We start from the raw sequence: 26,596 nt of genomic DNA, 5'->3' as shown, positions 1-26,596 counted from the left end.
CCCCAAACATCAGTATGCACTACATCAAGTATTTTTCTACTCACTTCTCTATCATGTGAGAAGGGTTTCTTGCCTACTTATCAAACTGGCATGCTTCACAGACTTTATGCAATTCTGCAAACTGTAAAAGAAGGCAACCCTGTAACCAATCCTCTGGACTGCATTAATTTCAGCCTTTGCACATTTGCATATCCAATACGTTTATGCCATATTTCAATATCTGCAACTACTCCCTTTCCTTTAGCATACATAGCAGTATCCATTGTAGAAATTCTAGTATTTAAGGTGAACATTCGGCCAACTCTACTTCCTTTTGTGACCAACTTGCACTTATCATTAAAGTCTTCTACAAAACAACCTTTTGCATTGAATCGGACCTGCAATCCCTCCTCTACCATTTGGCCAACAAATACTAGATTCTTTGTAATTGATGGCACATGTAATACATCTGTCAGACTCTTTGTCTGGCCATCATACAAGGACAAGGGAACCTTTCCAATGTGTGAAATTGGGTGGCATGAATCATCACCCGTTTGCACATAACCTGGGTTTTGTAAGTCCTGCATCTCTCCAAACCATTCAACATGATTGGTCATATGATTAGATGCACTTGAATCGACATACCATGCATCATCATGTGTCCCCTTTCCTGTAACTGCATTCATCATATGCTGCATAACAAACAAACACTCATTTTTGTCTTCATTCTGTCGTGAAGACGATGCATAGTTTCCTTGCTACAATTTACCACTGTGGATATCATCCTTCTTTGCATAACAATGGGCTGCAATTGGCCCGTTTTGCCACAATAATGGCAAACAATAGTAGAATTTTCAGAGCCTCTATTCTGCCATCCACCTCTTTCTCTAGAGTCCCCCTACCTCTAAAGTTTCATCTGCCTCCAGAAACTTGCATTTCACCAAATTGTTGATTGAACCTGTTTTGATGGTTATCGCTAGCGCGTCCCATACCACGGCCTCTCGAAGAGGATCTACCACGTCCTCTTCCTGAATTTGAGTAAAATGTTTGAACATGTTCACCATTTCTTTCAGATGAGTCACCATACATATTAATCTCTTCAGTAATCATGAGAGAGATCAACTCATCAAAATCTGGAAATGGCTTCCGTACATATACTAAAGTAACAAATGATTTCCATGCCTTCTCATTGTTAAGGCTGCTCAGAGTGGATGAAACCAAATCATCATCATCCGACATTGCATCAATTGCTGCTAAAGCATCTGCAATGCTCCTCACCTTCAACACATACTCATTGACAAACATTTTCCCTTTCTTCAAGGCGTTCAACTCTTGCTTGAGTTGAATCTTTCGTGTCTTTGTATTTACTGAAAACATACTCTCAAAAATTGTCCAAGCTGCATGTGAGGTTTTTGCATTCCTGATATGCCCCAACATAGTATTATCAATGACTGCAGATAGCCAGTACATCACCTTTTTTTCTTTCGCATTCCACTCTTCCCATGCTTTTAATTCATCTGTAGTCAGAGGGATACCCAGCTGTGGCTCCTTTTCTTTACCTGAAACAAATTCATAAAGGCCCTTTCCAATGAGGAAGTTCGTCACACGGAACTTCCATGAAGGGTAGTTGTTCTTGTCGAGCTTCTCAATCATGGGATTTCCACTGTTCTCTGTCATTATCACAAACAAGAATACAACACATCAAGCTAGTCTTCTGCAATCTTTCACAACACGTGCGTAGCACTACACCAAGCAACCTTTTTCATAGATTGCCCAATAGTATATGTAAACTGCAACCTGTTTGCAGATAAACCTTATGTTTGCTTCTTGTAAATACCTCAAAAACTATAGATTCGAAATCTGTAACCTCTGCACCCACTTTCTGTCAAAATAGCCGAAATCATAGTGTACCCTGAAATTGTTGTCCGCAACCTTGCAGCTCTAAAACGAGGCGTGAAACGGCCTCAGACGCCCAAAATAACTATGCACAAGCCCTAAAGGGCTTATTTACAGAATATATAGTGATCTGCTCACACACCAAATCTCACAGCAATCTGAGATTTTTGCTCGACCCTGCTTCCGGTGCCTCCACAGGCACTATCCAAGAGAGAGTGAAAAAATGGGAGAGCTTCTTACCCGTGGCTTGCTTGCTTGAATCTTGTTTCTTCTCCTTCACTTTAGCATTCGAAATCAGCCTCTCTCAGTGGCGCGACTCTGATACCATGTCAAGAATTGCATGGTAGGGAGACTTGCTTGAGTTGTGGTGTCAAACACACACTGTATACACAAGAGGAAGCTCACTCAAGAACAAAGAAGAGAGATGGAGGCCAAAAACGTTTTCTTGCTAGTTTTTTCTTCTTCTTCTTCACACTATACAATGTACACAAAGTATAGATAAGATACAACATAAAGGAAAGTGGCCTATTAAGTCAAATAGTGCATAACCGACTATACTAATCGATTGGCACTATGTCTTTGCCAACTATAGGTAGGTGTAACAAACTAAATATAATAAGTGATAAGTCAGTGGCCATGTGAGTATCATAATGACCACCAACGTGCTAAGTGTAGATGTGCAGACCCATCTAGCCAGGCAGTCCATCATCAATGTCCGCATGTGTTGAGCTTGCCATCTCAACATTCTGGAGCATAAACAAGACATGTGGCATAGTCCAAATACATCATGACATCATAACGAGTAGTCGGGAGCACCCCGTGACCAATAGGCATAACCCAACTGTAGCATAAATAGCTTCAGCCCTGAAGTTTCTAGCAACAAACAATAGTCCAAAATTGAGTAAAATAATGCTCAAACCAAGCTCAAATCAAGTGCCAACTCATAGGCATACATTCCCAGACATGTAGGCACCAACCGGACGACCAATATCAATGCCAATGTGGCCCAAACATAAAATGCTAATGTAGCACTGCTGTAAACTATATGTGAATAGTCCTAGACTGAAGCAAATCAGCCCACAAATCAATGCCAAGTCAAATGCAAAGTGCCTGGGTCAAATGTCAAGTACCGGGGGGTCCAATGGACCAAGATCAAGTGCCAATGAGTAGCCAAGTGGGTGGGGGAGCTAGAGAATGATCACATGTTGTCCAGGACCTGCCAAAAAATGGTGCAAATTATCTTGAAGGGGGATGATCACGTTTTTTATGAAGGGGGGCTCAAGGGAGCCACAAGGGGACTCAATAGGTGCCAATGAAGGCCCAAACAAAGCCTTAAAAGGCCAAGCAAGGCGGCGGGAAGCTTCAAGCTTCAAGGGGAAAGCTCATCAATGGCTGCCCCAACCTGTAAACCCTATTATACTACCTGTGTGGACTGAAGAATGAGAGAGAACAAGATCTCATACCTCGTGTAGATGCTAGGAAGAGCTTGCGAAGGAGTGGCTCTGATACCAGTTGAAAGGGATGCAAGAGACGCAGGAGAGAAGAGCACACACAATGTAGGTGTTGTCAACAATGTTATGATAGCCTTATTGCACTTTCATATATATATGAATAAAGAATATGGGCAGTCACTATGCACGGGCAGGCCCAAGGGCCTTTTACCCCAACATAGAGTAGGAGAATTCTTTGTTGCCTTCCAATCGCTCTACTTCACTCTTGATTCCATTGATAAATGATGGAGATATTGCATTAGTCTCCTCTCCTCTCTTAGTCTCATCAACATAAAACCATGGAGGCTAAAGTCTTAAGCTTAAAATTAATCAAGATGAAGTTTTAAAAGAGTTACAATTGGCTATTCCCATGGCAACAATGCAATTGGCCAATGGATCTCTTGGGAGAAGGGAAATGATGAGCTCACCATTGGGAATGACTAGATAGACTCCCCTTGGCTGGACTGCAAAAGGCACGGCTCCCAAAGACATGATTACAATTCTCGTACTTCACGTAAGTGCCTCAACTCGTTTAACAAAAAAAAGTAAATTTGCATAAATATTTCTTTGGTTTGGAATTTTCATAAAATGCCTTTGAAACTCAATTTCAACTCTGGATAGTTTTTAGAATTTATATAGGTCTGATTTTATCTTTTAAAAATCAAGAACATTTAAAAATGCTTTAAAATGGATTAAAATGGTATAGATAAATTTTTATAAAATATTTGGTTAAACAATTATAAGATGTGATATTTTTTTGATGAGTTATGTACTATTAAAAATATTTTTAATTTCTTTCAAAATTTTTGAAAGATGTTTACTATGTCTTAAAAATAAAAAAATATTACTTTGGATGAACATGACAGTATTTATTGATAAAAATCATGTTTTTTAATTTAATAAAAATTAGAATCTTCTATAAAAAACCTAAGAATATAGGTTTTGATCTTTTATGAAATTTTCTTGGGGTTAGAGAAAAAGAAAATTATTTTGATGTTATTACTTTGAACATTATTAATATAAAATATGATGTGTCTAACTTTAATACAAATTAAAAGTGTTGACAATGTATTAAGTTATACCAATATGGAACAAGGGAAATGTTTTTAAAAGAAATTTAGAGTTTATGGGTTTGATAAATGTTAAGTTTTAGTATTTTAGTATCCTGTATAGAGATAGAGACGAAGTGCAAGATTAAGCAAAGTTATTGAGTTTTTGATATTAGATTAGTTGGACTACTACGAACAAGTGTTGTAAATATTGAGGAACACTAGGACAAATTCACAACTTGGTTAAAAGTGGGTTGATATCATTTTTTGGTGCATTTTCTGCGAGCCAAGTGCACTTGAACGGGTGATTGATCTCCCTAGGATATTGGATTTGGCAAGAGACACAGACTTAGTAGAGGGGGATAAATATTTTGGCCCTAAATTAACTATAGACATAGAATAGTTATCTTCTTAAAGTTGGGGTTATAAAAATTGTGTGCAAACCATAGGTTTATTATTATGGAGAAATAGACCCTGAGTTACCAACCATTCTAAACCTTCTAAGCGCGCATGCAAGCAAAAAAATAACTTTAGCTTCAAACAAAACGTGAAAACTTTTGGAATATGATAGTAATAGATATTCTATTAATAGTGGATGAATTCAAAGGAGAGACGATGACAACAAAATGAAGCTAGAGAACGTGCGGCACAATAGGAGGCTTGGCTTTTAGAAAGGCTTGAGAGGGCGAATACATTATTGAATCTGGGTATAGATGTTGTGTCTAACTCAAACGTAGAACCTTTTAAGCCTAGTATATCATTTGATAGAACACCGTCAATGGGAAGTGAAGTAGACTCATATCAATGGGATTGAGTGGCCTCAGGCACCAGTAGTGTCACTAGGGAAAGGAGTAGACAAAGTAGCGAAAGTAGAGAGAGTGAAGCTAATGCTACAGTAGGGAGTGCTAAACCACCCTTTGATTGGAATTTAGAGTCAAATTTTGGATTACGACAACTATTTAAGGAGCCTAAGGAACCTGCGTGGTTGGATATTACCTAGGATTTAGGTTAGAGATATTATTTAGAGAAACAATGGCTTGTAATCTAGTCAGATTAGTTGACTTCACGCAATTTGGGGGATTGTGGGATGATGATCCAGATGTGCATTTGCAAAGATTTGAGGTGAGCTATGTTGCCAATGAGATAATAGACGATGACCAAAAGCTTCATATCTTCCCTGCAACATTAAAAAATGAGGGAACAAGGTGGTACGCGAACCCAGATGCCCAACACAAAGTGACTTATGTGGCCTTATGAAGAGCGTCTCTAGAAAAATTTTGACAACAAGGTTTCCAATATAGACTAGCCCTTCAATTAGATTATTTTCCCAAGAAACAACCGAAAGTGTTAAACATTACATTGAACGTATGGAGACAATTATTCGGAAGATGAATCCAGCTCCTGATGAACCTACGCAAAAGCATAAACTTATTGATGGGCTTAACCCTGAAGTTCATCAACATGTTAGCCTATAATGACCAGCTACGTTGGCAGATGCTAAAATACATGCTAGATGGTGGGAAAAAGTGCAACTCAACCAACAACGACGGAGGGACTTATTTAAAGAACCTTGTATGGAATATCCAAGCACTTCAAGCAGGATATCTAAGAATGTGTTTTATGTGACCGTTCCTTTAAATCCATCGGTAACGAAAAATCCAAATATCTCAAGTGTACCTTTAAATTAGTACACTTCTATTCCATCCTATATGATACAAACAATAATGTCTTCTATGCTGCAATCTCAGTCTCCTCTTGACGAAGCGAAAGTAGCTGATATTATTGCAAAATCCCTAGGAAAGTTGAAGGAGGAGATTATGAGTGCAGTGAAAGCACCTTTGAAAGAAATTTATTCGATAACAACATAGCCTTCTGGTGCACAGCAATCCTCGAGTAGCTCAACTCCAAATCCACCTAGATCCAATATTTGGTGTGGTAAGTGTCATGGGTATGGCCATGTGGCTACAGAGCGTCCGATGCCTTCAAGACTAATGCCTAACCATCCATCGTTTTGCACCTTTTGCCTTAAGACAGGGCATCTAGATACAAAATGTTGGCATAAGATAGGTCAAGAGTAACAACAAGATCGTTTAATGAAAACGAATTACAATTACATCGATCGTAATAATATGACTTATGTGATTGGACCACCTAATCAACCCTTTAGGCCGAGAGGATTACCAACCTAAGGTAGACCCCCAGTACCCCGAAATAATAACAATAATGATGAAAACAAAGGAAGAGATTCTTATAATGGTATTCTTTGTAATCCAATGGGGCAAGGGGGACCATAGGGGCCTAGGGGACTAGTAATTTGTTATCGATGCCAATAGGAAGGTCATATAGCTACATATTGTCCAAATGCGCATAAAAATCAGGACTATACTCCTTTATGAAGGAGGTGTAGTGGCGAAGGACATCATGAGAAGGATTGCCCTAAGCAAGAAGATAAACAACCTAATGACAAGGGTAAGCAAATTTTTAACAAACCCTCAACCTCATCCACAAATTTAGTTGAAGTAGAAACAACAAGGCAAGGAAATGGAGTTAGGTCTAAGTTCATGCCCTGTAGGGTGACCTTTAAGGCTAACCCCATGATTGGTGTGGTTCCTAGAGTGCAAAAGTGGCAATGAGAGGAGCAAGGTCAAGAGGAAGAAAGTTTACAATTGAAAGAAACAGCAAAGGATAAATCTAAGGATATAGATCCTAATGTAGAGCTACATGAGCTCCTTTCCCTCCCAAAAGACTGATACCTCCTAATGAAGGAAGTAAAAAGTAGGCAGAAGCAATAAATAAGACTTATTATCTTTGGGCTACATTACAGCAAGTAAATTTGGCCATTAACCTTCGGCAATTGCTAGAAATAGTGCCTACATGTCAAAAGCAGCTTTATCATAAATTAGTTTGGCATCGAAGGAAGAGGATTGCAATTAACGTTCCTAAAGTAACCGTAAGAAAAGCAACTAAGAATATGAAAATAGTAGATTTTTTTGTGGATCCAGGAGCTCCATTTATAGATACTACTATTAATGGCCACTTGCTGAATGAAGTGCAGTTAGATGGTGGCTCAGCAGTTGATTTGATGACAGAACAAACAATGCATGAATTAGGGTTGAAGAATTTAGAACCTACCAATATCGTTTTACGTGTGGCTGATCAAAGGAAGTGATTCCTTTGGGGTTACTTCAAAATGTGAAATCTGTAATTGCTGGCCTAGAAGTTCATGTGGATTACTTAGTATTTCGCTCATTGTCAAATATCTCTTCATATTCTATGCTATTGGGTTGACCTTGGTTATATCAAGCAAGGTGCACTCACGATTGGTATAAAGGTTCAATTGTGATTGGTCATCGAAATGACCAAGTTAAAATACAAGTTATTTTGAAAGGATTTTTGGAAGAGTCGGGAGATGAGATGGTTAGTGAAGTGGATGAGAAATCCAATAGTGAGTTTTATGATTCAAAAATGGAGAGGACCCATAATGAAGGGGCTTATGCCTGGTTATTTAGAACACAACACAGTAGAAAAAGTGGAGGTAAATATAGTACATCAGCCTCATAAGGTAGAACAGATGGGTATTGGTGAATATGTTGCAACATTTTCATCAAAAAATGATTCGGATAGTAAGATTACTCACTGGTTGTCTACGACTGAAGATACAACCCTAGATTTCTTAATGCTCTCTACAGGGAAAGCGGAATACTTTAATGATTTGCTTGAAACATATTCGCGATTATCCATGGATCAGGAAGGAAATGATCAAGAAGACGTGTTTTTTATGTATAACAAGGTAGAAGCGGCTTCTATGGATGAATTAAAAGAGGAAGAGATCCCTAAGTTAGTGACATCTAATGTAGATGACATCTCAACAACCTCTTTGGGGAATATGGACAAATTTGACGTTACTGAGAATAATAATGGCATGCCTGAGAGTCGGGCTCATATTGTTTCCCCTTGTGAGGAAAATGCTCTACCCTTTGGATTTGAACAGTTTCTAGATATAGCTAGAAGAACTTATTATTACCAATTAGAAAGAAAGGAAAGAGAAAGGAGAAGTAGAAATAGGTGTAAACAGTTACAAAGACCAATATTGCATGATGATCAGGATGACTCAGCTTCGGCCTTGCATAGGTTTGCACAAACATCTAGTGAACATCTTGGTAATTATGATAGAATCATTAGAGAATTCAATTAGGCTTTGGAAGTAGAACGTGAGGTAGCAGTGACTGTTGTAAATGAAGTAATGAAGAAAATTACTGAGTTACAAAAAAAAGGTAAAATTTCAATTTAGAGAAAGGTGATATCTAGATGAAATTTCACTTCTAGAGTTGTGTTTAGAGGAATGGAGGTCGGAATTTAGTCGTGGGGAGTTAGAGATGAAACAAGCCTACCTATAGATAAGAACCAGTGGGACGAATATGAAAAGACTAATCGGTTTTGGGAAAAAGATAAGTCTAAGTGTCTTTTTGAACCACAAACTTGAGGGAAAAACCCTACTAGTGCTCCTTGGTTGTATCATCCCTTTAAGCGCTTCAATGGAACTACACAGAAGATGTATCATTGTTCTAAGGGACTAGTAGTTGGTTACCAATGAGTCCAATCTAAATCTTCCAAAACTCGTATGTCAACACCAATGATGAAAAAATCTTATGTATGCAGAACTGGTCAAATTTGAGATTATTAAGCTTTTAGATGCGGGATTTATTTATCATGTTACATATAGTGAATGGGTTTCTCCTATTGTAGTAGTACCCAAGAAGAACAATAGGAAGATTCGCATTTGTATTGATTATAGAAAGCTGAATAGCAAAACACGTAAATATCATTTTCCTTTGCCATTTACAGATCAGGTACTTGATAAAGTTGCAGGCCAATGAGCTATATTCTTTCATAGATAGGTTTAGTGGCTACAACCAAGTGTTGATTCATCCGAAAGATCAATCCAAAACTACCTTTACTACTGAATGGGGTGCATTTACTTATAAAGTAGTACTTTTTGGTTTATGTAATGCACCTGCAACATTTCAACAAGTTATGATTTTGGATTATCAAGACTTTCTTTGACAATGACTGGAAGTTTTTCTAGATGATTTTTGTGTCTACATGACGACAAAAGAAATGCTAGATCAATTGATGCAAGTGTTTGAACATAGTGACGAAGTAGGTATCTCCTTGAACCTTGATAAATGTGTTTTTGGAGTGCCAAAAACACATTTTGGAGTGCCAAAAGCAACGTTGTTGGGGCATATCATTTGTAAAGAAGGCATTGCTATGGATCCGACTAAATTTTCTAAGATTTTTACACTTCCATCTCTAACAAACCTTAAGCAATTGCGTGGATTTTTGGGGCATCTAAATTATTATCGACGATTCATTTCTAATTTCGTAAAAGTGGTCTCACCTTCTGATAAATTTGCTACGAAAGGATACTCCTTTTAATTGGATTGATGCTTGTCAAGAAGCATTTGAATTTCTTAAGCAAAAGTTAATTGAAGGACCAGTATTGGCACCCCAGGATTGGACTAAATAGTTCCATATTCATGTAGATGCATCTGTGCATGTTGTAGGAGTTGTTTTATGCCAAGCAGATGATAATAAAGTGAATCATTCAATTTATACCACAAGTTGTAATTTAAGTGTTGCAAAAATAAAATATACTACCAATGAGAAAGAATGCTTATCAATGTTATTTGCAGTGGAAATTTTTTGTCATTATTTATTAGGTAATAAATTTACCATTTATGTGGCTCATGAAGCATTAAAGTATATTCTTAATAAAGCACAACTTTTGGGACATGTGATTCATTGGATGTTGTTATTTCGGGAGTTTGATTTTCAAATTGTTACTTGTCTTGGTAGAGCTCATGTTCTAGCATATCATCTTTCACGATTATTAACATCTAATAAGGAAGTCGGTGTGGAGGATGATTTACCAAATGCATCACTTTTTACTGTGGAGACGCAAGTTCCATGGTATACTGATATTGCAAATTTTCTTAGTGCCGCTTGTTATCCACCTAATGTTGATAAATGACAAAAACGACAAATTTTAATGCAAGCACACTCCTATGGATTATCAGGGGGTTACCTTTATAAATTCTTTCCACGTGAGGATATCTATCGACGATGTGTAAGGGAAGATGAAGTCCTTGTGGTTCTTAAGGCATTGCATGATGAGCCGTGTGGTGGCCATTTTACCGGTGAATTGACAGTGTGGAAAGTTCTATTAGCTAGTTATTGGTACTGTACTCTATTTAAAGATGCTTATTATTACTGCCGGAAATGTGATGTTGACTGGTCGTCCTTCCAAGAGTTTTGCTACATCTTTGACATCTATATTGGTCTTAGTGTCTTTTGAGATGTGGGGAATTGACTTTGTGGGCCCAATTGATCCATATACCAGATATAGATCTAATCATTATATCTTGGTTTGTATTGACTACATTACAAAGTGGGTAGAAGCGAAAGAGCTTAAGATAGATAAAGCCATTGATGTGGCTAAGTTTATGTATGAGACTATCATTACCCATTTTGGTTGCCCACTGGAATTAATAAGTGACCGAGGTTCCTATTTCTTGAATGGTCTTATTAGCGAGTTAATGAAAATATACAAAATTAAGCATCACAAATCAATGCCTTATTATCCCTGAGTTAACGGGCAAGTTGAAGTAACCAATCACATTATTTGTGGGATTTTAACTAAAATAGTTGCTTCTCACCAGAGAGATTGGGATGAGCATCTATGTTGAGATGACAAGCTCAACACATGTGGACATTGATGATGGACCGCCTGGTTAGATGGGTCCACATGTCTACACTTAGCACGTCGGTGGTCATTATGACTCTCACATGGCCACTTACTCATTACTTATTATATTCAGGTTGTTACACCTATTTACAGCTGGCATAGTTATAGCGCCAGTCGACTAGTGTAGTCGGTTATGCATTGTTTGACTTAGTAGACCACTTTCCTTTTATCTTGTATCTTATCTATACTTTGTGTACATTGTGAAGTGTGTGGAAGAAGAAGAAGAAATCAGCAAGAAAACGTTTTGGCCTCCATCTCTCTTCTTGTCTCTTGAGTGAGCTTCTCCTTGTGCATTCTGTGTGTGTTCGGCGCAGCATCTTGAGCAACCCCCTCCACCATGCGATTCTTGACAATCTATATGAGGCATTATGGGCCTATAGAACCAGTTATAAGGTGACAATGCAAAATACACCCTTCAATTTAGTTTATGGAACTAATGCTATTTTTCCAATTGAGCAAGAGTTTCCTACTCTAGGAATCGCCCTCTCGTTATGATTAGGTGAGGCTAAATCGTTGAAGCAAAGAATTTTACAATTAGTGAGGTTAGATGAGGAAAGACTATTAGCTTTACAGAGCTTAGAAGAAATGCAAAAACGTTGTAAAGCTTGGCACGATCAGAATATCAAAATACAAGAGTTTAAAGAAGATGATTTAGTTTTATTATATGATAGTCGCTACTACAAATTTCCTGGGAAACTAAAAATTTGTTGGTTAGGACCTTTTAAGGTTATTATAGTTTATGATAATGGTTCTCTTGATGTACAAGATATTAATGTTGAAAATGAGATTTTTAGAGTTATTGGCCTCCGCCTTAAACATTTTGTGACTTAGTTTAGTTAGGTATAGTTAGGTAAGTGGTTAGAATGACCCCTTCACTAATCTATATTTGGATTTCTTTTCTCTTTCGAGGGTTCTGAATGGGATGCAAGTATGGCTTTTCTGTGGATGGGTGTGTTTTACCCTCATCTTGATGCTGATAGTTCTGATCATATTCAGGTTGGGCTTTATAGTATTCCGTGTTTTCAAATGCATTACAGTTTCTTATATGCATCGAGAGGAGAGGCTTGTTGTGGTTCTTCTTTTGTGGTCATTTTTTGTTTGCAATACCATCCACCATTTGGTTGTAGACATTGTTGGCGGCATCTTTTCGTGCATGCTCAGCTTCTCTGTTGGTAGTGTCGCACATAATTTCGATGCTATGGTACCATTGCCATGCAGGATGCGATAGGCTATACTTATCAATGCCACGATTATGATAGTGTATTCTCATCTAAGCATGGTGTTGTTCAGTCTAGGGTGGGTAGAGAGCGACAAGAATTTTCCCAATATCAAGCTGTTGTTTACCGTCTTACTCCATCATATCCCGATGATCAAGTGAATTATCCCTATTGGGATTATATATGTTGGTATATGGATGCGACCAAGGGCTACTCTTTAGGATGTTTACCAGTGGCACCTATGCCCTATTATGACAATGTAGTTGCAGCTCCACTCCATGATGTGATGACGGATTTTAGCGATGCACATGATAGCTGGGTCTATGACCTCTTATGTGTCTACGTTGGAGGATATTTATAAGCATGGTTTCATTGATAGGCTTGACTTAGATATTGTGGATGATTTTGGATTAGGGTTATTATTTGCAGTAGAAGATCTTAGGGAGTTTGTGTCAAGATTGTGGGAGAGAAGGAATGAGTCTCACTTGAAGCTTTCTTGCTTGCACAATGGGGGAATACACACAAGGGTGGAGGCTGAAAACAATTTTCCTCTTCTTAGTTGTGTAAGCCAAAAGAACTCAAGTACAAAGAAATAGAAGAACCCTATATATGGGTCTCAAACCAAACTCAACTAACTAAGGTGGCATACTAACTGAGCCACAAACTAGAGTAGATAAGGATAGCTATCATGTAGCTATTATTCATGGGCGGTGTACCTACTGCGTCTGCAACTGACAAGTCGGTGACATAAATACACAACGGTCACCCTGGCGTATCACGAGTGGAGCTCGATATCTCAACACTCCCCCTCGAGCTCAATCCCAATTCCTGCACACCAAGCAAGTCTCTGAACTTGCATAGCTTCTCTGCGCCCAATGCCTTCGTGAATATGTCAGCTACCTGATCATTTGTGCTGACATAAACTAGATCAATAAGACCTAGTAAAACCCTCTCTCGCACATAGTGATAATGCACCTCAATGTGCTTTGTTCTAGCATGATAGACTGGGTTATTTGCCAAGTGTATACTACTCATGTTGTCACAATAAATGACAACTGGCCCATCTGTAGACTGATGCATATCATAAAGTAGCTTATGCAACCAAGCTACCTCACATGCAGCCATTGCTGCACCCCTGTACTCAGCCTCTGTGCTCGACAAGGCAACTGTAGGCTGTTTCTTGCTGCTCCAAGTGACTGCAGCACTCCCAAAAGAGAACACATATCCACTGGTAGATCGTCTATCAGAAATACTACCAGCCCAATCAGCATCAGTGTATCCATGCAACTGTATTTGAACCCCAATCTCATAAAATAGTCCATATTGCAATGTGGACTTCACATACCTGAGTATGCGTCTAGCCGCATCCAAATGTGGCTTCCTTGGAGCCTGCATAAACTGACTTACCAATCCAACATCATAGCTCAAATCTGGCCTAGTGATAGTCATATAAATTAAACTTCCTACTATGCGTCTGTACATAGTAGGGTCTTCTAGAAGCTCACCTGCATCTGTGCTCAGCTTCACATTTTGCTCCAAAGGAACTGAAATAGGCTTACAGCCTGTCATCCCATATTTGGACAGCATGTCCAATCCATACTGCCTCTGCAAGAGCTGTATCCCACTTGGTGATCTAATCACCTCAATGCCCAAGAAATAACGCAGCTCTCCCAAATCCTTCATCTCAAACTTCTACTTCAATAGCATTTTCACATGAAGGATATCTTCATCACTGTCACCTGTCATAATCAAATCATCAACATAAATGACAAGTAGCATAATACCTTTCTCTATTTTTCTCACATAAAGTGAGAAATCTGCCTTGGAAATCTGAAAGCCAAAAGTGACAAGATACTGTCCTATCTTGTCAGACCATGCTCTAGGTGCTTGCTTCAAGCCATACAAGGCTTTCTTCAACCTGCAAACAAACTCAGGATGAACAGCATGCACATAACCTGGTGGCTGCTCCATATATACCTCTTCTTGCAAATCACCATGCAAGAAGGCATTCTTTACATCCATCTGATGTAAAGACCATCCCTTTGATGCAGCCATAGCAATGACTGCTCTTACGGTTGCCATCCTTGCAACCGGACTGAATGTTTCTTCATAGTTAATGCCATATGTTTGTGCATACCCCTTGACTACTAATCTTGCCTTATATCTGTTCACAGAACCATCTGCATTGTGCTTCACCTTATAAACCCACTTACAGCCAATTGCATTTTTACCTTTAGGCAAAGGTACCAATTCCTATGTAGCATTTGCTTCCAAGGCATCCATTTCTTCATCCATGGCTTTCTCCCATTTTTCTTTTTCCATGGCTTGCTCAAAAGAAGTGGGTTCTGGTTCCTGTATCACTTTGACCATATATGCATAGTGAATGGCTGTAAATCCATCATATTTTAGCCTATCCACAGGATACCTAGCTCTCGTAGACCTACGCAGAGTAGGTTCACTCCCAGGTGCTCTCAAAACATCCCTGGTCTTCCTTACTCCAAGTGTAACAATAGAAGGAATACCCAACTCATCATCAATGCTCTATTCTGAGCCACTGGATTCACCATCCACATAAGAGTGACCTGCATTCACATCAAACATGGGCTGATCAACCTTCTCTTTTCCTTTTCGTGATACCTGCATACTACTATTTGCATTACTTTGAGAAGATTCTCCTGATCTCAATCTGCCTGTCCATGGCGAAGAATATGAACCACTGCTAGAGGACGCTCCAGGTCCACTAATATTTTGTGACTACTGCTGTGAATTCTGTGCAACATTACCATTTTGTGCATCTATATCATCAATCACATTTACTGGTTTATACCAGCTACTCATCTCATAAAAAACAACATCTCTGCTCACTGTAAACTTACGAGTAGAAGGGTTATATCATCTATACCCTTTTTGCTGCAGAGAGTAACCAATAAAGATGCACTTCTCAGCTTTTGGATCCAACTTGGATCTCAACTCATCTGGCACATGTACATAGGCAATGCAACCAAAAATTTTCAAATGAGAAATATTTGGTTTCCTACCAGTATACCTCTCCTCTGGAGTCATTCCATGTATTGCTACAGTGGGAGTCCTGTTCATTATGTAGACTGTTGTAGCAACTGCTTCAGCCCAATAAAAATCTAGCAAGTCTTTTTCATTGAGGATGGCACGAGATACCTCTCCAATATGCCTATTTTTCCTTTCTGCAATTCCATTTTGTTGTGGGTTATGACTGCATGAATATTGCTGCTTTATGCCATGCTCTTGCAGGAACCTTGCAAACTCATTTGAGAGGTACTCTCCCCCTCCATCTGACCTTAGGCATTTTATTTGCAGGCCTGTTTCTTTTTCAACCATAGCTTTAAGGGTTTTGAAATACCCAAAAACTTCACTTTTCTTTTTCATAAAATACACCCAAACTTTTCTGCTATAGTCATCAATAAAAGTGACAAAATAATGACAGCCTCCAAGAGATGCAGCTTTAGTAGTCCACACATCAGAGTGGATTAATTCCAATGGCTTCTCACTCTCTTGAACATGTCTAGGAAATGGTTTCCTTGCCTGTTTTCCAAACTGACAGGCTTCACATACCTTATGCATTTCTGCAACCTTGAATTTAGGCAAACCTGCAACAATATTTTGGGCCTGCATTGATTTAAGTCGCTGTACATTAACATGACCAATGCGTTTATGCCAGATATCAATATCTGCAACTACACCGGTCCCATGTGCAAACATTGCCGCACTCAATTCAGACATGTCTGCATCCAATGTAAACATTCTGCCCTTCTTATTTCCTTTTGCTATCAAGCGACCTTTATTTTTCATATCCTCAACAAAGCATCCATGAGGATTAAATCTGACCTGCAAGCCCTGCTCAACCATTTGACCAACAGAAACCAAATTCTTGGTGATATTCGGGACATGAAATACATCGGACATGTATTTCTTTTTCCCATCCTGCATAGACAAATGAATTTTTCCAATCTGCACAATAGGATGTGCAGTATCATCACCAGTCTCCACAAATCCTGGTTTTTCCATTTTCCTTGCATCCTCCATCCATTCTACATGACCTGTCATGTGGTTTGATGCACCTGAGTCAACATACCATACATCATTGCTTTCTTTTGCACTTGTCACAGAATTGTTCATGTGCTGCACCATAAACAAATGCTCATTTCTGTCATCACCCTGTCTACTAGAAGATGCATAATTCCCTTGTTGCAGTTTTCCATTCATGATGTCATTCTGCTTTTTATAGCAGTCTTTAGCCATATGATCCATTTTACCACAGTAGTAGCATTCAACATTACTGTTTGCATTTTGGCCTCTTTGCCATCCACCACGACCTCTTTGGCTCCCCCTGCCTCTAGAGTTACCACGTCCTCCTCCATAGGACTGGTTTTCTTGAGTTTGCTGCATATTCTAATTTCTACCACGGCCTCCATATCGGCCTCCTCTACCTCTGCCTCTACCTCTTCCAGCATTTGAGTAGAAGACAGCTTCTTTTGAAGTTCCTCCTGAAGAAGATGCACCACCATTTCTCTGCTCCTCAGAAATTAGAAGAGCAATCAACTCCTCAAAATCAGGAAATCTTTCACGGACGGAAATGGATGTTCGGAAATGTGCATAATCCTTTCCTAGACCATTTAAGGTCACATAAACTAAATCATCATCTTCCACTGGCGACCCAATGGAAGCAAGTGCATCTGCAATCTTCTTCACCTTCATGTGGTAGTCATTGATGCTCATATTTTCTCATTGCACATTGTGCAACTCTTGCTTGAGCTGCATTTTCCTGGCTTGCGTATTTGTGCTATACATTTTTGACAAAGTATCCCATGCCTCCTTTGGCGTACTTGCATCTTGAATATGCACAATCATAGAATCTGAAATGCTGATAGACAGCCAGTACATAACTTTCCTGGCTCTCTCATGCCATGCTTTAAATGCCTGCATTTGCTGTTGATTGGGAACATCAGGAAGAACTGGTTCTTCTTCATTTCCTGCAACAAATTCCCAATATCATTTTCCCATAAGGAAATTTGTCATTCTAAACTTCCATGCTTGGAAGTTGTTCTTGTCAAGCTTTTCAGTGACAATCTGTGAGAGAGAATCAGATGCCATTACAGAACACTGCAAAAAATTCTGTCACTGCAAAAAACACAGCTTCACCCTAAAATCTGCAAAACTGGCGAAAGTGGTATTTGACCACACAGTCACTTCCTAGTGACGATTTTGCATCAACAGGCAACAGGGATGATTCTGTAACTCCCAATGTCTCTGCGCACAAGCATACGATGCAATTTCTACATTAACTTTTCACCGACCTGTAGAACAGTGGCTGCACAGCATAAAATTGGGCCTTTTCCTGAGTGTGTGCAGAAAACTTCTGCCTCCAAAACAGGCCCCGAAATGGCCTCAAATCAGAAAAACAAGGTCGCCGAGGGCTAAAGCCTATTCCCACAGCATATACTGCCCTCTTGCTTCATCGCGAAGGACGTCTCAACCTAAGACAATGCACTCCTGCACTTTCCGGCTATGCTACCTCTGCAGAGATCAGCTCCCAAAACAGAAAATGAAAGCAGCACTGCTCCTCTTACCAGAACACCGCGAGCTTGGCTTGCTTTCTTGAGCTCCTTACCACGAACAAGGCTCTGATACCATGTCAAGATTGTGGGAGAGAAGGAAGGAGTCTCACTTGTAGCTTTCTTGCTTGCACAATGGGGGAATACACACAAGGGTGGAGGCTGAAAATAGTTTTCCTCTTCTTAGTTGTGTAAGCCAAAAGAACTCAAGTACAAAGAAATAGAAGAACCCTATATATGGGTCTCAAACCAAACTCAACTAACTAAGGTGGCATACTAACTGAGCCATGAACTAGAGTAGATAAGGATAGCTATCATGTAGCTATTATTCATGGGCGGTGTACCAACCGCGTCTGCAACTGACAAGTCGGTGACATAAATACACAACGTTCACCCTGGCGTATCACGAGTGGAGCTCGATATCTCAACAGTTTGAAGATTTTAGTTTAGATCGTTTGTTTTCGTAGAGTCTTTTGAGGTTTTTATTTTATTCTATATATTTGAAAAAACATACAAAATAAATAATCCTTTGAAAAACAAAAACGCTTTTGGTTTATTGATACTTTTACATTTTAGGTTTAGCGCACTTTAGTTTAGTTAGACTTCACATGGTTAGGTAATTAGTTGCATGCACGGTTGGGATACTCCTTCAGTGCTAGGAGCTCATTACAATGCATTTTGACTAGATGATCGATTTTCAAAGGAGTTTCACTCTTTATTAATCTAACATATTAATGGGTTAGTGGTTAGTGGTTAGTGGTTGAGTTTTGTGCAGGTTTGATGATTGTTGCAATTTTTGAACCACTACATGATCATCTTCGCATTCTTTTGGAGTTGCAATATCCATGTACATAATAGGTTGTTTCAGATCTAATTTATCTCTTTATATTCGTTTGAAATAAGGGAAAGCTAAAAATATAACTTGATTGAAATCATTTAGAGTTTTCCAAACCTAAATACCTACAGAAGAAACAAAAACCTCAATTTTTAAAACACAAATACACCGAAAGAAATATATAAACAATTCAGTCTATATGAGAGTCCACCCACTTGGGATGGAGCTTTAGCACCAGAGAGTCATTGCAAGAGGGTGATGTGTCTGCATGCCATAGAGAATTTCATTGTATGGAAGTCCGATTGGAAATCTAATAGAGTTTTTCCCTATCTTTTTGTCACTTTTCTAGCAATATGTGGGGATAACTGAATAACAAGGTTCTCTCCATGAAATTTTGACTAGGAGTAGCGTGGATGAGAGATGCTGAACTGATGAGTATCTTTGCTTATCATTTTCCCAACGAGAGTAACTAGTATTATGTGCTAGATTCGATTTCTCGAGCAAAGTTGTTGATCTGAAATGTTTATCCATTCAATTAAGTGATGCATTCTTAGCCTTCTAGTTGATCCTTTATAAAAACCACTTAAATTCCAATCCAAGTAATAAATGTTCAAAAGAGTCTATATATTTATTCTTCGAAAGGCAAGAAAAGAAAAGAAAAGAAAAAAAAAACACCTCGAGATTGCAGGGTTAAAGGAAGAAAAAAAAAACCAAATGAAGATAATCATCGCCTCTGAGATCTTGGTACGCTATTGGGATTTCCTTGACAGATGCCCTGCCTCTGATGCCTTGCATCTCTTTGGGGTGTGACCTTTTGGGAAGGAAAATCAATATATATACTCTTTTGGCATTGAAAGAAAGCCACTACCATTTAGAAAATTAAAAAAACAAAATTTTGGATAGGGACCATTGCCTGGTTATTCTAGTAGAACATGGAGGGTTAGAAACTAAACCATAAAAGTCCTATTTGGTATCCTAATGTTAACTTGCTTTGTTTGGGTTCTTTGTTAGACATGGACTATATCCGTGAGGCTATTTTGGAAGCAATATTCCTAGTAGGTTAGTAGTGTGGCATTTTCTTTCCTAGAGAGATTATTGTTGTTTGGCGGCTCTAGAAAGCTTCCTAGTTGGTATATTCTATGCACTGGATGAAGCTATGTTATGCATTTAAGTGGGAAGAGTGAGTAAGGGAATGGTAGTATGCACAAGTTTTTACACAACCTAATTGAATATTTACTTTGTTGGATTTATAATATGACACCAATAAATATTTTCCTATCTTGTCAGTGTGTACTAGTTTTCTATGTGTGGTTTTGTAGTTCTTATAGCTATGCTTGTGAGGACACTTCGCAATTAAGTGGGGGAGAAATGACAACACCTAGAAACAGTGCCTAACATTGCAAAAAAATTAGCAAATTTGTGCACAATTGGCACATTGTTACCAACTTTTCACATCAATTTAATGCAGATGCAGTCGAGATTTCATCTTTGGAGGACATGTCTCTGTAGTCCGGCAAGTGGAAAATCTTGGTTCGAAGGGTGGACTTTGGAAAATACTAGGTAGAATTCGATAGTTTTATCTAATCAGAAAGGATTAGAATTTTGGCTTGGAGGATCATTTGACCTTTCTTCCCATAAAGAATATATTGACAAATCCAAATGAGTTGTTTTGGGAAGATTAGAGATGGTTGAGTGTATAGTCAAGTATGACTTGGAAAAAGCAAAAGACATGAATTTGATAGCACAGATTGGACAAGTGTTCTTAGTCGTTGATGATGATCGTAGATAGGAGTAGTAGAACTAGTCAATTTTTCACTGCATATACATAGGATATACATTGGGATATGGTAGGGAGAGAGTTGCATTTCCAAGATGATCACATTAAAGATTAAAGGAGGGGAGGCACAAGTTAAAGAACAAAGGCAATTCTAGTGTGGACAAGGGCAGTCATTACTCTACAATGCCAAGTATATGAGACATCTTCGAGTAAGTGGAGTTAATGACATGGATATAACAATTAGTGGACATCGAGTATTTGAGTTAATGTGACAAGATACTAATAGGGTTACTTATTCATGAAGAAATAAATGCAAATCAATATTGAGTTGTAGTAATCATCCATGCACTTGCCACCAATTTGATGTGCAACTTAGAGATTGGAATATGGAGAAAAAGGGTCACTTGCATTATTGTATATAAATGTATCTTCAACAAAAACATGCAATAAAAAGATCAATTGTTGGTGGAATAGGATTAGGAAGGGGAGAGGAAGCCCAAAGGGTGCCAATTGGAGAAGAGGAAGGGGAGGAGTTAGTGGGAAGTTGGAGAGTCATGATATAGAAGGGAGGGCGCCATCCTATAAGGAGAAAGAGAAAACGAATAAAGAAAGAGAAGGGGGTGCCATCATCCTAAAGGAAGCGCCATCAATTGGAGGAGGAAAGAGAGTGAAGAGGCTTTCAAAGCGATCAAACCAAGGGGATTTGAAGAAACAATTCTAGTTGGAGAGGGCAAGAAGAGAGAATTGAAGCCCATGCCTCTCCCATAGCCATCGCCATGTCCTCTCCTCCTATCTCCATTTTGGAACTTCAACATACTTGCCTAATCTAAAGTAACAGAGTAGGAGAATTATCTGTTGCCTTCCAATCTCTCTACTTCGCTTCTGATTTTGTGGACAAATGATGGAGATATTGCATTACTCTCCTCCCCTCTCTTAGTCATCAGCATAAAACCATGGAGGCTAAGCTCTTAAGCTTGAAATTAATCAAGATGAAGTCGTAAAAGAGTTACAATTGGCTATTCCCATGGCAATAATGCAATTGGCCAATGGATCTCTTGGGAGAGGAAAAATGATGAGCTCACCATTGGGAATGACTAGATAGACTCCCCTTGACTGGACTACAAAGGACACGGCTCCCAAAGACGCAATTACAATTCTCGTACTTTACGTAAATGCCTCAACTCATTTAACAGAAAAAAGTAATTTTACATTAATATTTCTTTGTTTTGGATTTTTTATAAAATACCTTTGAATCTCAATTTCAACTTTGGATAGTTTTTAGAATTTATGTAGGTCTAATTTTATATTTTAAAAATCAAGAACATTTAAAAATACTTTAAAATGACTTAAAAGGGTATATATAAAATTTTATAGAATATTTCATTAATTAATTAAGAGATGTGATATTTTTTTGATAAATTATGTACCAATGAAAGTATTTTTTTTCCAAAAATTTTAAAATATTTTTACTATGTTTTAAAAATTAAAAATAGTTATTTTAGATAAACATTACAATATATATTGATAAAAATCATGTTTTTTAATTCAACAAAAATTAGAATATTCTATAGAAACCTAAAAATATAGGTTTGGATGTTTTATGAAATGTTCTTGGGGTTAGAGAAAAATAAAATTGTTTTTATGTTATTACTTTGAGCATTATTAATATAAAATATGATGTGTCTAACTTTATGCAAATTAAAAGTGTTGACGAGGTATTAAGTTATGCCAATATGGGACAAGGGAAATATTTTTAAAATTAAATTAGATTTTATGGGTTTGAGGAATGTTAAGTTAATTTGATAATGAAGGGATAAAAATCCTAGTTTTAGTATTTTAGTATCTAGTATAGAGATAGAGACAAAGTGCAAGATTAAGCAAACTTATTGAGTTTTTGATATTAGATTAGTTGGACTACTACAAACGAGTGTCGTAAATATTGAGGAATGCTAGGACAAATCATAGAAATTAGTTATCAATATCACATATTCAGTGTAACAACTCCTAGGAGTTGGCTTGACAACCTGGTTAAAAGTGGATTGGCGGCCTTTGGCCCAATCAATTAACCCATTAAAAATGGATAGAGGAAATGCTATGGCTAGCAAGTCCAATGTTCCTACTAGGATTGCAATGGGTTGCACCATGGTAACAACTAGATTCGCTAAAGGAGTTTGAACTATCAAAACTATTACTCCACTCGAAGTGGACGAATTGATTGGAAGAGGGGAAGTGCTTGAACTTCCTCCTCCTAACGGACTATGTGTCGAGCTAGGGTTACTAAGATCCCGCCCTTGTAAGGATATTGGACCACTCCTTTTTGGAGAATATCTTCTAATGATTTCGGCCCGCCATCTAGCCCTTTCAGCTCTTCCTTGCTTCTAAAGTTTGGCTTGACGATCTTTTGAATCTAACACACTACCTTTTGGCATGTACTAATAAGTTGTTCCCTATTGACCAAGATTAGAAAACTACCACTTAATAGCCACTCCATGCAAACACACCACCTATTTTGGGACCTAAAACAAGCCCGACACTAGCTCTAAGGTACTAGTCGTGGGCCTCTACTACTCACCTAAAACCACCCCACACGGCCTCGCAACTAGGAGTATCTAAGACTTTACGTATGCAGAATTTTTTGTAATCCAACGAATAATTATTTTCCTACTCCTCAAAATTAGTCCCTAAACATGCTGATGTTATACACTACATGGCACACACACTTGAAGCATCCCTTGCTTGATCACCGCGGCTCCACTACGGCTCTCCTACACCTCGGAGATTGGCCCCAAGATGTGCTGTGAACATAAAACACATTCGACACAAGCTCTGCTCTTTTGATAAACAATCCAGGAGATTATATATAAACCTCACCAAGTAACCCCCAAGGAATCAAATATCTAACTCTACAACTTGGGATACCTCACACTCTCAACATTGGGTCATCACTCATACAAACAAGTGCTAAGCATTGAGGATACGATACCATGAGGTGCATCAATGTAAGTGTGAATATGACCATTGTGCTCAAACAAAAATTAATTGAAAATCAACAATGTGAAAGTGCGGAGATAATTCTTTTCATGATCTTTATTTTCTATGTGAGTGTTGTTGAGATATTTGCAATCACACCTACTTCAGTCTCTTTAGATGGAGTAGTGAGGGCTCAGGACAGGAATCCCATAAGCACAGAAGGAGGATGTGCTACCTAGACTTTCCTATAAAGCATTGTACTTGCTTGTCATTTTCATATGAGATGAATACAATGTCATTGTCATGTTGCTCCTCAATATAGCATACTTGACGATTGTCATTTGCTCTTGATTCAAGGTTCTTGGTCTCTATCATGTCAATGTCTTCATGTGTCTAGTCAAGGTCTACGAGCCACCATAGTTGCCATGCTCTAGATCGTGTGTTTTCTTACATGGTATCAGAGTGCAACTGAGCATGGCTTAGTATATCTCAGGTCCTCTCTCAGCTCTCTCAGCTCTCCTCCATCATTGCCTAGCTCAAGGCTAACTCATGACTTCATATTCAGCACCACTTCTACCTTCAGCTCCACTCAAACTTCTTATTTGCCATAGCCAAACAGTACATAGCTCTGATTGAGCTCTTGGATCTTGCAATAGACACATTATCTATGCACACTTCCTTCTAAGGAATTGTCCTTGACTTCAAGGCACCTCATCCTATCACAAAAATTGTCCACATTAGGCAACCCACAGCCTGGCATTGCCATTTTCTCAGCTCGTTATCTCATTCTGCTCCTATCTGCATTTGTACAATGGCGTGCTCTCTGCGTACGCAATCTGGCAAGGGATCATGGGGCTTTGGTAGTCTATCTACCAAGCTTCATTTCTATTTTAAAAATTTTTGAAAATGATCAACTATCTAACTCACAGAGAGTGAAAAACCAGGCTGCTCTCAAAAACCCTAATCTTTCCTCCATATCCAAATATTCCGCTCAAAACCACCTCATTTTCTCTCTCCTACCATTCAAGCCAAGGCATTATCATTTAAATCTAGTTACTCTCTGAAGATTCAAGCAATGATACATATCAAATCATTGAGGAGGGGAGATCATGGTGACTTCTTCCAAGATTGAAGCAAAGTATCATAGTGTCTCTTGACACTTATTTAGTAACTCTTGTCACTTATATTAATTTTGCCTCACATTAGGTCTTAGAATTTTGGGCTACTTCCAGCATCAAATCAAGGAGGGGAATACAACCTTGAAGATAAGTTATTGAAGATTCATTGAAGATTTGAAGATCTCTCAAGCATCTAGTTCCACAAGTATCTCTTGATACTAGTCACTCAATGCTTATTGGGCACTTGTGCTTGTTAGAACATTCAAGATAAATTCTTATGCTATTGAAATCTGAGAATTTTGGAGCTGATTTGTTGCCGTTCCTGCAAGTCCAACATGGGCAAGGACTCTCCGATAGTTTCCTTTAAGGGGGTCAGGTTTCACGCTTGGTAGACCTGCATCAAGCTTATCCTAATGACGAAAGGTCTCTGGGCCATCACTAGTGGCAAAGAGAAGAAGCCTCCTGATGTGGAGCTAGCACTCACTTGGCAAAAATATGATGATAAGGCTCATGCCATTATCAAACTGGAGTTAGACATGTGGATAACTGTGATACTTCACATGATACATGGAATTATAGACTTGACACTTTGTTTGGTGCACTGCTAAGTCATCAAAGTATGGTCTTTTTATTGAAATTTTCAGCCTTGACATGAAGTCCAACACATCACTAGCCACACATTTAAATTACATATGGAAGGACTTCTAACCCAGCTTACACAAATCAACATTAAATAGGAAGAAGATGTTTGCATTAGTGTTCTACTTAAAAGTTTGCCTCCAGAATATAATAATGTATCAACAACCTTAATCAATATGCCAAACCCTAAGATTATTCATATCTAGGCATCAGTGTTAGAGGAGGAAAAGAAGCTAAAAACTAAGGAAGAACCAAGCACCTATAGAGATGAACAAGCATTATATATTTGCAACATGTACAAAGGCAAGAAGGATCAGCCTTTCTGTGATTTTTGCAAAAGGACCAGACACACGGAGAAGTTCTGCCATGCCAAAAAAATGTCCCAAAAGGTCTATTTTGTTGCAATCAAAGAAGAAGAAGACCATGGAGCAAAGGAAGAAGAAGAAGAAGAAGAAGACCACCAGGAGAAGGGCAAGCCTCATCAGTCCTTCTATTATGATAGACTCTTTTAGCCTTGTATTTCCTAGCCCTAATGCTTTGGACATAAACTTGTAAACTCCTCATGTAGCCTTGTATGACATTCTATGTACACTTTGTGAGGCCCTTGTTACAGTCTCTAGATGTCCACCATGTTTGTGGTACCCACACTTAGCCTTTTCTGTGATAGCCTCTGGTGTTTTGCCATGTTTATGGTGTGCCCACACTTTGCAGGTGTTGCTTTCACTAAAGCCTCTACATGCTTTGTACTTCTGGTTACGATTGAGGAGGGATATTGAGATATTTGCAATCACACCTGCTTCAGTTTCTTAAGATGGAGTAGTGAGGACTCAGGACAGGAATCCCATAAGCATAGAAGGAGGATGTGCTACCTAAACTTTTCTATAAAGCATTCTACTTGCTTGTCATTTTCATATGAGATGAATGCAATGTCATTGTCATGTTGCTCCTCAGTATAGCATAATTGATGATTGTCATTTTCTCTTAATTCAAGATTTTTGGTCTCTATCATGCCAGTGTCTTCATGTGTCTAGTCAAGGTCTATGAGCCACCATAGCTGCCATGCTCTAGATCCTGTGTTTTCTTAGAAGTACTTCGTTACTTAGGGCTAGCAACATTGAGCTTCCTCGTGCTACTACTCCCTTTAAATTTTAAACAACCACAAACTCTATATGAAATGAAACATCAATCATCAGAATTTAACATACTTCAACCATTCAACAACCCATGTAT

This window comes from Lygodium microphyllum, chromosome 19 (assembly GCF_053477565.2).
Source record: "Lygodium microphyllum isolate KBCC chromosome 19, Lygodium_microphyllum_v1.1.10, whole genome shotgun sequence".
Classification (NCBI taxonomy): domain Eukaryota; kingdom Viridiplantae; phylum Streptophyta; class Polypodiopsida; order Schizaeales; family Lygodiaceae; genus Lygodium; species Lygodium microphyllum.
Note: the sequence above shows the minus strand (reverse complement) of the source record.